The 13,017-nt window shown below is 45.2% G+C and overlaps 1 protein-coding gene across 4 annotated transcripts in view; it reads right to left on the bottom strand.

Moving 5' to 3' along the window:
• Nucleotides 1–978, bottom strand: part of LOC126035499 (polycomb group RING finger protein 3-like) — a 135,945-nt gene extending 134,967 nt beyond the window's left edge. For all 4 annotated transcript variants that reach the window (XM_049794153.1, XM_049794152.1, XM_049794154.1 and 1 more), the window contains exon 1: nucleotides 687–978. The gene's annotated coding sequence lies outside the window, so the exon portion shown is untranslated. The remainder of the gene's footprint in view (nucleotides 1–686) is intronic.
• Nucleotides 979–13,017: the final 12,039 nt, after the last annotated feature.

The raw sequence follows: 13,017 nt of genomic DNA, 5'->3' as shown, positions 1-13,017 counted from the left end.
TGAAAACCTAAGCCATACACAGCATCAAAACCCCACATCTGTATAATTGAGGTCATTTAGCAAGGAATACACCCACTCTATTCTGACTAGAGACAGATTCCCTCCCAACAGTAGGGGTTTAATCAATACAAAACCATTAATAGGGGTGGAGGGAGCTCTCTGAACGTGACTCAGACAGCTCTCATCCAAACCCCACCCACCACCTCTCCCCAAATGTTCCCTTATCACCCTGCTGAGCTACACACCTAAGCCAACCCACAGTAACGCGAGGTCTCCATGCAAATCTGAGGACAATAGTCTGTTGGCAGGATGCAGAGGCACGCTGACTAGGCACCCGGAAAGAAAGAAGCGTTACCACTCCTCCAGAAGCCAGGAAGCTTAATAGTTGGAATAAAAAAGGGAGGGATGAAAACAGAAGGGGGGGGGGGAGAAGAAGTTTGTGTTGTGGTTTTTTTTTTAAAGACACCTTTCCCCTTGGTGGGCAAAAGCTACCCTTAAGCACGAAAAAAGAAGGGGGTTTAAGGAGAAAAAACAAAAAAGAAAAACCCCACTCTCTATTAAAATACCATCGGACCCACCGAGACAATAACGTGCATTTTCTGCATCACAAAAAGTTCAAACACAGCCTGCCCACACCCGTGTCGTGTCGCGTCCATCCCCCCTGCCCCAGAGAGTGGCAGACTGACCTGTCAACAAATGGCAGCGACGGCAACAGAAAAGAAGATGAGCAACGCTGTGCCCAGCCGCTAAGAGAAGGGGGAGGAGCAGGAATCTTTTATCTTCAGGGGGTTGATTCCCGTCCCCTTTTCCTTCCAGTTCCCCTTTTATTTTTTCCCTACCCCCGCAAAAAAAAAAGAAAAAAAAAATACTTTCTGTCTTTCCTCCTTCCTCCCCTCCCCCCCCCCCCCCCCCCCCCCAGTTTTCAGACTCAGAGTTTAAAACAAAGAGACGGAAATAGCCGAGTGCGGATCGAATGAAGCCGAGTGAGCGTGTCATGCATATGGCGCATGCGCACTGTGTGTACACATACGCTCAGATCTATATCCTTGCTTCTGTCGAGATGTGGGATTGGTTTCGCGTTATCCATTCCTCCTATCCCGCTCCGTTATGCGTGTGCTGAAAGGGGAGCAGTGTCTTTCCGGTTCCCCCCTAAGCTCGGGGTGGAGAATACCTCTCTGCTGTACTCTGCGTTTCTCTCTAGGGTGGCCCCTGTGGGATTCCCAGCCCAGTATTGCTCCCTCATGCATGCACACTTTTTTCAGGTAGCAACCTTGTATGCTATCTTTCTGTCAAGATGGGAGTGATTGGGTGAGGGGTGAATTTTCCCAGAAATAGCCCTTGTGCAATGCATGCTTTTCCCCTGCCCCATTTAGCCTTCTTGACACACATGGACAGGCACCCCTGGTGCTGCTTCCCCCAAACCTGTACCTTCTCCACATGCAAAGACAAGCACCCCGGAACGATCCTCCCCAAACATGCACATTTCCACATACAGGGACGCTCATCACTGTCACAAATGATGTGATAAACAGGGACAGACGTTTTCTGCATGACCTTTCTAACATCTCCCTCACATGTCGGGAGGACAAACACTCTTGCAACATACAAGGAAAGATGTCACTGCCACAGCCCACCAACACCCATATTTACACAGGAATAAACCCTGCACAACCCATCAACAGCTTTTCTCCACCAACCACCTCCACACACAGGACTTAACAACCTTAGTCCTCTATTCACAGCACAAAAAGGCACCAGAACAATCTCCCAACATTGGACTCACACATGCAACCCACCAACTTCTGTACTAGATTCTCTAGGACCCAAATACTCCCCCATCCACATGTGGAGACTTCAGAAACAGCTCACATCCTCTCCAAGACACGTTCACATTTAAGAGTCCAGAAAATGGATGTCCAATTCCTAACAGTACTGTTACCGAAATCCGGAATAAAACTCCTTAACAGCAATGAGAAGTTAAGAAGCAGGCACTCCTTTATTGCAGCGCTGGGCACACAGGGGATCACTCCACCTAGTGTGTGCACCTGTCTGATTTAATCATGCAGGTTAAATATACACCTGTCATACATATTCACTAGATTTCTGGGAAATATCATACATAATAATCAATTGTCCGGAAGGTCATTAGCATATGTAAATGTCCTTTTACGCAGGCGTAGTGAAGTCTCTGGTGGTCTTCATAAGCCCTCTGGTGGTCTTCCATAGTCTTCCTCACTTTGTCCGATAGTTGACCTCTCTTATACGATTCTGCGCAGTACGATTTTGCCATCATGTATTAGATTTACATAAAAGTACATTCAATGTTAATTCTTAAATTTAACGTTTCTAGTGATTGGCCCCCAGTTACATCACCTTATCAATATTCTTATACTATAACATTCATTGGTTAATCTTACCTATTCCACTAACTGGTCTTTTGATCAAAGTAGGGTTTCTAAACCACAAAGCTAAGGTCCATAACGATCTCTCTCTTTGTTCATTAAAACAAAACACTACAATCTAACAAATCTGTCTAAATTTCTATGGTTAACCAATCTAAGACAATACTTATTCTTTTTATGACTGTATACAGCACATTTTGTATGTTCTTAAGTTTCGATGACTACATTGCGAGCTTCAAACCCCTATATTCTACAATCTTTACCTTTTGATCAAACCCAGCTTATATAAAATTTTAACTTATCAGAATATTTGTAACAGTACCAACATACCCCAGACTGTAAAGATGAGTTGAATTTTTCAAAATAATGAGATTAATAAATAAGACTTACATTCTGGACAATTTTTATGATTTCAGATTTGAGTGCTTAAAGCCATATCATATTCCAAAGTTTTCTCCAGAAGTATATAGGTTGTTTGGTTTTTTAACATCCTCCCCCAAATAATCACATACTTCTGTAAGTTGGAGCTGTAAGAAGTCCACCAGTTACAATGAAACTTAAACAGGAGCTGGGAATGCTGGTGACAAGATATTTGCAATTTTTCATTGGGTTGCATAAGTCAAACACTTCAACTGAAAGCCCTGCTGAAAGACAAAGCATGAGGACAAATTTGCAAAGCAGGAACTGAGGTTGAGCTCACGCCATGTAGCTGAACACTGAGATTACAAAGACAAGTACTCAAAAATTAACCTTTCCAGGGCGATCTGTACCTTCCCTATTATGCATGTTTTCTATGTAATCTAGATACATATCTTCACATTTTATACACACACACACACACACAGAGACAAAAACTAAGCCACAATACAGTCTGCTTCCACTTTGGCTAAGAAGGCAACTAGAAACAGGATGTTCAGTGTGGCACATTCCTAGAATTGCCAGCAGGTTAACAATCCACTGAGTCTTAAACGCAGTGTATATCATGACTTTAGGTCCGGGTCTGTGCTTAGTTCTAGGAATAAAGTTATCCAGAGGCTATGGTATGGTAAAAAGGCACATGCTAACACTGTAGATTTGCCATATATAGCTTCAAGGTCTATGCATCTAAGCAGGTGAGTACTGTCTGTCAGATATCTAAATTCCGTTCCAAATTTGACCACAAAAGACTTTGCAAAAATCTTTACTTATATAGGTATATGCTACATTGCAAGGGGGGCCTGCTGCCTGCCTTCTGTATTTAGGGTTCAAGAAGCCAAAAGCAACAGTAACAAACTAAATAATTATATGTGGAAATTAGAAACTGGACACCTGTTTCTTTGCAGCCCTAATATTTCCAGATTCAAACACTGCAGATGTGGAAAAATATTAAATCTAGAGTCTATAGCTTCAGCACTGTTAGGTTATGTGATAAAGCTGATCTGCACACCCACAGAGGAGCTCAGAGAGACAATGGCAGGAGAGGGAGCCCAAATAATACCCTGCCAGGCTACTCCCAGGCCCATTACAGGGGCCATCAGCCCATCAGAGGCTGCAGAAGCCCAGAGGCCCACAGGGACACACAATGGTAGGCAGAAACCCAAATCAGGGACTCCCAAGGAACAAACACCTTGTCTAGGCCCCTCCCAGGACTGTCCCAGCAGAACTATCAGCCCTATTGTCCAGGCATGAAACCCATCACAGGAGCAGCTCTCCAGATCACCTTTCCCACTAGAGGGGTGTCGGGGGATGCAACAAGTCTACGGAATTCCTGACAGTTCGAGAACAGCGCGACCTTGAGCAGCTTGTAGTATATCCTTGAGAAGTCTGGAAAGATCCGAGAAGACCAGTACGAAAACAAGATAGTGATAAGAAGAACCGTCCTGACAAACTCACCAATCATGAATTGTTAGTTACTAACTAAGCCAATCATATACTAACACATACTCTGAAGAAGGGGATAAAAAGGTGTGTTAGAACAATAAAGTAGCCATTTTGTGTGATCTATTACTTGTCGTGTCCGTCTCTACCGCGACAAATGGTGACCCCGATGCACCTGAGCGAACAGATCATCTAACGGTGATAAATCCAGCACTAGAGAGAAGTATACCAGCGGCGACGAGAGCTGCGAAAGAGTATACCGGCAGCGAGAAAAGCTGCGGAGACGGAGCCCGGTGAAGCTGAGAGCAGTGGAATCTGCCTGGTCCGGACCTGAGCCTAGACACCTAATAAGGTGAGCCACCGGGGACTAAACTGTTAGAATGGGGCAGAAATTAACAAAAGAAAAGGAGACGATTTTGTCTACCTGGAAAGCCCTGTTAAAAAGAAAAGGGGTTAAAACCCCAGAACAAAGCCTGAAACGGATTTTAATACAGTGTAAGGTGCAAGGCTTTACAGCCACAACAGTTACTGCATTCAGTGCGGATGCATGGCAAACAGTGGGCTGGAAAATGTTTGATGAGATCTCTAAAGGACAGAAAGAGCTCTGTAAGTTGGCGATCGTATGGCGTCTATTACGTGAGACCCTGAAGGAATGGAAAGCAGAATGTGATGCGAAAGATCAGCAAAAGAAAGATGAGAAATCAGAAAATGTTATCAATGAAACAGTTTCTGCTCAAGTAACAGCTGCGGCCGATGCTGCAATATCAGCAGTTCCGGGCAGAAAACCCCTCATGAGCAAAATCAGATCATACCCTTATTCACCTCCTCCTCCTACGCCATTAATTACTTTACCGGGCGATGAGGGGCCCTCCTCACCTACTGGTGCAGCGGCAGAAGGGGTGACTCCATCAGCCCCCCCCGAAGAGAAAAATGTGGCGATTAACACTGAGCCGGAAAGCCAGGGCCGTAACGAAAGCCAGGGCCGTACCGAAAGTGAGGGCCGAAAGGATGGTGAGACTCAAACCGATTGTGAGGGCCGCACGGAAAATGAGAGCAAAAATGAAGCTGAGGCAGAAAAATCTCTAATTGACGCTATGCGATCTCTGCAGCTCGCAGATAAATCCATACCAAAAGAACCTCTGCCATGGACTCTCCCTCCGTCCACAGTAACTGTGGTCCCGAGATCCCCTGATCAATTTTGGGAGGGAGTTAGAAGATATGCTGCCGACTCTGGCAACTGGGATCTAGTAGAACGCCTCAGCCCGTGCTCTCTAACACCTGCATTTCTAAAGCCTCTAGATAACGCAGCAGAGGCTCCTGGTACATTTCCTGTTTTCAAAGCTACTGCAGGCACAAACCGGCACGATGAGCACAATCCCATAGGCTGGAGAGTAGTGCAGGATTTGCAGAATAAAGTACAAAAATTTGGAATCAATTCTCCTGAGGTAATGCAACTTATTCGTATAATTAGCACAGATCTGCTGTGTCCATATGATATTATGCATCTGGCACAAGTGCTGTTTCAGCCCGTACAATTGCAAGTATTTCAATCCACCTGGAGGCAGATGGCACGCGCGGCGGCGCTGCATAATTCACGACTGCCACAGGGTGACCCGAGATTAGGCCTTGGAGAGGATGCTTTGCTTGGTGAAGGGCAGTATAGTAACCCTCAGCTACAGGCTACATGGCCTCCGCTGGCTCTCGAACAAGCACGAAATATAGGCCTTATAGCAATAAAGCGAACAATGGATATGGCAGCTCCGAAGCAAAAATACATCACTATCCGCCAAGGCCCCACAGAACCCTTTTTACAATTTGTAGAAAAAATATCTGCTGCCCTGGAAAAACAGGTAGAAGATGAGGTCTTAAGACAAATGCTATGCAAACAGTTGGTAAAAGATAATGCTAATGAGGACTGTCAAAAGATCATACAGGCTCTGCCAGGAGATCCTTCTGTCCCTGACATGGTAGCTGCATGTTCTAAAGTTGGGACGCTGGTACACACAGTGACCACCATAGTGAATGCTATGAGAAATTCTGGAAAGTGCTCTGGGTGTGGCAGCGAAGGGCACATCATGGTAACTTCTCCACACAAAACATCACCAGGTAAACAACCGGTGCACCACTCACCGGAGATTACTTGCGAGAAATGTGGGAAATCAGGACACTTTGCAAAACAGTGTCATTCCAAATTTCATGCTAATGGACAGCCGCTACAGGAAAACCACAAAATGAGTGTGAGAGGGCGCGCAAGGAGAACAAATCCCCTCCCGACAGCCGGCCAATTCCTCTCTGCGAACAATTGTCAGCTGCGACAGCTGGCTTAGCAGGGTTGGATGTATCCACCGCCGACACAGTAACTCTAGCCACGAAAGACATTGTTAAGGTCCCTCTTAATGCAAGGGGTCCTATAGGACGGGGACTGAGTGCATTGCTACCGGGAAGACCAGGTAGCACGTTGAATGGAATAATCATGCATGTGGGAGTTATTGATGCTGCTTTAACAGGTCAAATTTGTGCGATGATTTCGACCCCCTACCCACCAGTACCAATCCCTAAAGGTACTCGCATTGCTCAACTTGTTCCTTTTTCGAGTTCTATTTCAAAAGCAGAACAGCGACTGCGATGCGCTGGAGGCTTCAGCTCCACGGGACCCCCTCAGGTCTGCTGGTCTCAGACTGTCTCATCATCCTGACCACATATGACGTGCATACTGTCAAATCATGGAAGATCTCCGACTACAGTAAGGCTTGCAGGGCTCCTGGACACCGGAGCTGATGTGACTATTATTGCCAATTATCTGTGGCCATCTACCTGGCCAACAGAGGAGGCTGGTATGGGAGTAGTGGGGCTGGGAGGATTCACACGTGCAAAGATAGCAGCCACTCCAGTTCCGATTGCCAATCCTGAGGGCCAACAAGCAGTTATTAAACCATATGTGATGGCAGCTCCCCTCAATTTATGGGGGAGGGATTGCTTGTCACAGTGGGGGGTGAGAATTATCACAGATTTTTAATGGGGGCCACTGTGCTGCAGGGTGTTAGACAACCCATGCTTGTTTTAACTTGGTTAACAAATAACCCTGTGTGGGTGGATCAGTGGCCCCTACCACTTGAAAAAATTAAAGGCCCTGCAAGAATTGGTAGCAGAACAACTAGCTGCCGGACACATTGAACCATCTCACAGTCTGTGGAATGCTCCAGTGTTTGTGAAAAAAAAAAAAAAAAAAAAATAAAAAAAAAGAAATCAGGGAAATGGCGATTTTTGCATGACCTGTGGCAAGTCAATGCTGTCATGGCCATGATGGGGGCTCTGCAACCAGGCATGCCTTCACCTGCCATGATCCCTCAAGATTGGGAAATCATTGTCATGGACCTTAAGGGTTGTTTTTTTTTACAATTCCACTAGCTTCCCAAGACAAAAAAAAAAAAAAAAAAAAAATTAAAAATTTTTTGCATTCTCTGTGCCTTCTATCAATCATGCAGAACCAGCAAAAAGATATCAATGGAGAGTTCTGCCACAGAGCATGAAAAATTCACCAACCACTTGTCAATCGTTTGTTGCACAAGCTCTGTCACCTGTACGGGAAAAATTCCCTACTAGTTATAGTTATCACTATATGGATGACATTCTGTTAGCGTCAGACAACAAGGAGCAGTTGAATGGCATGAACAATTTGGCCACGAATTTGCTACAACAATATGAGTTAGTTATTGCCCCTGAAAAAGAGCAAAAAATAGCACCCTGGAAATATTTGGGAATGACAATTACAAATAAGCAGGTTGTGCCCCAACCTGTGAAACTTAGCCCTGCAGTTAAGACACTCAGTGATGTACAGAAATTAATGGGATCCTTGAACTGGATCAGGCCCTATCTTGGACTGACCAATTCACAGTTACAACCTCTATTAAACTTATTAAAAAATTCCAATGATCCAACAGAACCCAGAATATTGAATAAGGAAGTGTTAAATGTAATTCACAGGGTGGAACAATGTATACACAAGAAATTTGTTTCTCAAATTGATCTGTCTCAATTGGTACAATTCTTTGTACTAATTGACAAAACTGTGCCATTTGGTGCTTTGGTGCAGTGGAATTCTGAGTGGGATGACCCATTACATATTTTAGAATGGATGTTTTTGTCATTTCTGGCCACGAAAAACTGCTCCTGGCTTGTTTGGACTTATTGTTGATGTAATCATAAAAGCCAGAAAACGATGTGTAGAACTAACAGGACGTGATCCAGCTAGTATTGTTTTACCTGTTCAAAATTGGTACTTTGAATGGTGTCTGGCAAACAATTACAAGCTGCAAGTGGCTATGGCGGGTTTTCAAGGACAGATCTCGTATCATCTACCGTCGTACCCGCTCCTGAAATTTGCTCGAGAAATACCATTTGGTCAGAAAAGCTTAAGCCAGCCGGAACCTGTGAAAGGCCCTACTGTCTTCACAGATGGTTCTGGAAAAACAGGTAAAGCAGCAGTAGTATGGTATGAAAACAACAACTGGAACAGCAAAGTAGTGTATCAAAATGGTTCTCCACAAATAGTAGAGCTGCGTGCACATGGCACACTGAAGCAGCAGCTTCAAAAACAAAAAGGGGGAATGATTGGGGAACCACCACAGGCATGTTTAGATAACACAGTTTATGTTCTTAGCTTTCTCTATTATGGGGATAATTCTTCTCTACCTCCTTTTTTCAACACTTCTCTTTTTTCAACACAGAATTTACAAAGAGGCATCAAAGTACACGTTAAAGATTTAGTTACTGGTCAGTGGAGTGGACCATGTGAGCTGTTAACCTGGGGGCGAGGTTATGCTTGTGTTTCTACCGATACAGGCCCACAATGGACTCCCGCTTGATTTGAATGACCATCATCATCTGGAACATCCCAGAGGGTGCGGCAATATTAATACCACCTCAACCAAAAACTAAGTGTAGGTCACCTTGACCAATATAACAGGTCAAGATTCTCTGTGCATTGCAACCGCATCACAAAGTCCATGAACCAATAGAGAGGATGACTATGACTCATGCAGCGTGCCTGGCCAGCGAGCGCATGCGTCATAGGTTGCAAATGAGGCGGATTTTTGGCACCCGCTGGCCACGTGTGCTGAAATCTGTTCCTCTACAAATGTATAAATACCAGGATTTTCCGAAGAGCATCGGACTGGTGTACAGCAAGGCCATCGTTGCCTCCGTGGGGACGCCCACATAAAGCTGGCACCTACCGATTGCTGGGCTGAATTTGCGGAGCAAGACAGCACGAGAATGTACAGATGGTTCATCTACCTCACAGTCCTCGGATGGACGTAGGCATGGATACCACCGCAAACCAAAGAAAACATCTGGATGACCCTGGCTGACGTGACTGGACAAGATTTCTTATACCTTAGTACAACAACACCAAGCTATCCCTTTTTCACAGGTTTAATAGGGGGTTACACTGACATCGACAAAGTTTAAGAACTTATTGATGGAGACTCCTGTGCAGCAGGTCATGGACTCAATGGATGGGAATGCCTGGTTTTCACGGATCGGGCATTAACCCTCCTTGCCACCCCAGGAATCACAAATTCTGGGGTCCCTGAATACAGACTGGTGTAGTATTATCAGATTTACTGCTAGACATTGATAGTGTCAGACATGTTACGCTATAAAATAGAGCTGGAATTGATTTCTTGCTTTTAGCACAAGGACAAAGATATTTGAGGGTTGGGGATTATCTGGATGGTTGATATCTCTGCTCAAGACTGTGGGGGTAGTGATCTTGATTGTGATAACTATGCTTCTAATGTTGCCCTGTCTTTTCAGCCTTCTGCAAAGGGCCCTGCAGAGGGCAGCCAGGATATTTTTAGCACAAATACAAAAAGGGGGAATTGTCGGGGGATGCAACAAGTCTATGGAATTCCTGACAGTTCGAGAACAGCGCGACCTTGAGCAGCTTGTAGTATATCCTTGAGAAGTCTGGAAAGATCCGAGAAGACCAGTACGAAAACAAGATAGTGATAAGAAGAACCGTCCTGACAAACTCACCAATCATGAATTGTTAGTTACTAACTAAGCCAATCATATACTAACACATACTCTGAAGAAGGGGATAAAAAGGTGTGTTAGAACAATAAAGTAGCCATTTTGTGTGATCTATTACTTGTCGTGTCCGTCTCTACCGCGACAGAGGGGGTTGCTGCCTAGGGGTGGGACATTGTCATGGCCCAGACTGGACAGACCAGGGAGTCATGTTTAATTCGAAAGTCCCTCGGGCTAAATTAAGGTGAAATGACACCAAACAATCAGCTAAAGATTTTATTCATGACAGAGGAGTGGTAGTAGGTGGCAGGGTTTCTCACAACAGGAATTGGCATAAGACTACTTCTGTAAACCGTGTAACCCAGGGTAACCATATACATCAATTCAGGGAATAAGGAGATCCCTCCCGTTGAGTCACGAGGCTCAGAGCAGACCCCCCTTGCTTTCCAGACTCCTCCTCAGAGAAGGGCCACGGGGTGGCTGGATCCACTCTTAGTCTCAGACTTGGTCAACGGTTTATGTCTTGAAACAGATGAGGTGTAGGGATTGTGGAAAAGGAAAAGGAAAGAGAGAAGAAGACAGAGAGAGAAAAAGGAAGAGAGAAAGATTTCACCGGTCCTGGGTCCAGCATTGGTTCAGTCAGCCAAGGGGTCCAGTCAGCTGAGGGGTCCAGTTCCGGTGGGTTTGTGCAACTGGGGCTTCAGTTTGTGTCCTTTTATTATCCTTGCCCCTCCTTTGGGCAGGCATCGGAACTCCTCAGGTTAATGAGCAGTTTGTGAGTCTTTGGGCTTGGGGGTCCTTTGTGGAGTGACTTCTCCTTCCCTGCAGAAGTGGCCATTGTTTGATCTTTGTATCAGACCAGGGAGCTGGGCACCCTCCAGCATGCCCTCCCCCTCCTGTTGCTGATGTCTGAGCTGATGGGCTTTTCACCTTGGTTCCTTGCTGTGCAGGGTTTGTCTTTAAGCAGAACTTGCCCCACCACAATGTTTGAGACATTAACTGTTTCAGTCTCTCACAGACATATTATGGGATGCAGGAGAAAAGCAGTTTGGGATGGCATATGATTTATTATGGGATGTTTAGGGAAGGAACCAAAGGCAGAACAAGGGAGGGGTTTAGGTGATTTGGGGAGGAACAAGAGTGGGAAAATAGAGGGGTAAGGGGAGAAAAAGGGCTGGTTGGGTGTAAATAGTGGGCTGGTCAGTACACTTGCCTGGCTATGCCCAGAGCCTGATCTTATTAAAACCCTTTCTAACTCTTTCTTGGGTGAGTGCTCTATATTCTATGTGCATGTGTGTGTATGGAGGTCTGAATACCAGCAACTGGAGTCAGACCATGGGTTGGAGGGCCCATATGTCTGTCCACGGTGCCAGCGACTGGAGCAAGTGAGGTTGCGTCAGTGTATGATCACTCACAATGATCAAGCCAGACTAGCTGGTGAATACTAGGTGAAGTGCCCTGGGAGCAAGGGGGTGAGTGGATGTCTAAGGGCCAGCTCTGGGTGTGAGAGTGCCTGTGTATGTCTAGGGGCAAGAGCGCGAGGGGCCTGCTATGGGGCTAGGGGAAGTCCTGGTCAGCTGTGTATTTGTGACAGTCTATACCAGCAACCGGAGTAAGGCTGCGGCCTTGGGTGCTTCTATGTCCAAGTGCCAGCAACTGGGGAGACTGGGATCCAGGGGCCAACTGCTGTGTAGACTAAGTGTCTGAGCCCAGCTGCTGGAGGGATCCACCTTGTACATATGTGTACATATATTCTCACTAGTGGACTTCCATCCTGTCCAGCCCAAGAGGGGAGCAGGATGAGGCCATTGGTGCTGTCAGTGTTCATGTGGGTGCTATGAGTGTCTGCCTGTGATCTGTGTGGCCAGCCATGTATATATGTAGCACATATGTGTGCTTTGTGTGTGTGTGCGCCTCCTGGGAATACATCTTCAGCCTCACTACTGGTTGGACCTGGGGACATGGAGCAGCAGCAGATTCACCTTTCTCAGGCTGTTGGATCTGGTATATATTTTCCTCTAACAAGCCCTTCTCTTGTCATAGATATTTTTACAAGATGGTGCCCAGAGCAATATGACATGGCCATGTCTCCTCAAACAAGATTTTTTTCAAAATATGAAATGACTGCCCTAAGCCTCTAAATAGCTGAGGGCATGGTTTGCTCTCACTTTAATCACACTGCCCTACTATCAGTTCTGCCACATTTGACACTACCATACAGAAGTATGTTATCCTATGCATGGTATTTCTGAAAGACAAGGTCAGTAATTAAAATATCTAAAATCATAACTGAGTGGATATAAGCAGTTGCATGAACAGCAGGACTTGGGACTAGGAGAGAACTGAAACTTCTTGCTAGCATTGCAGTCAGTGCTACTGCACTCAAACCAAAAAGATAAATACATGGGTGAAACAAGAACAAGCATTTAAAGAATTCCTTTAGTAAGCCCTGAAAGCTTTAATCTTCACACTTTCCACACAAACCAAAGCATAATATGAACATGAGAAAATTGAAGTAGTATTAAGAAATTAGCACAAGCCTCAGCTTCTGGAGGCATGTGATTTCCCCTCTAAGAGAATCCATGTCAGTGTTCATGACAAGAAAAACAGTTCAGGGTGAAAGAAGTTAACTACCTCATTTGGGACTCCCCTCTACCAGTGAAAATGTACTAGTTAGCAATAGCATATTAGCAATAATGGCTTAGACAAGAAATGACCAGAAAAT

The sequence above is a fragment of the Accipiter gentilis genome, chromosome W (assembly GCF_929443795.1).
Source record: "Accipiter gentilis chromosome W, bAccGen1.1, whole genome shotgun sequence".
In the NCBI taxonomy this organism is placed as follows: domain Eukaryota; kingdom Metazoa; phylum Chordata; class Aves; order Accipitriformes; family Accipitridae; genus Astur; species Astur gentilis.
This window is presented reverse-complemented; position numbering and strand designations above follow the sequence as displayed.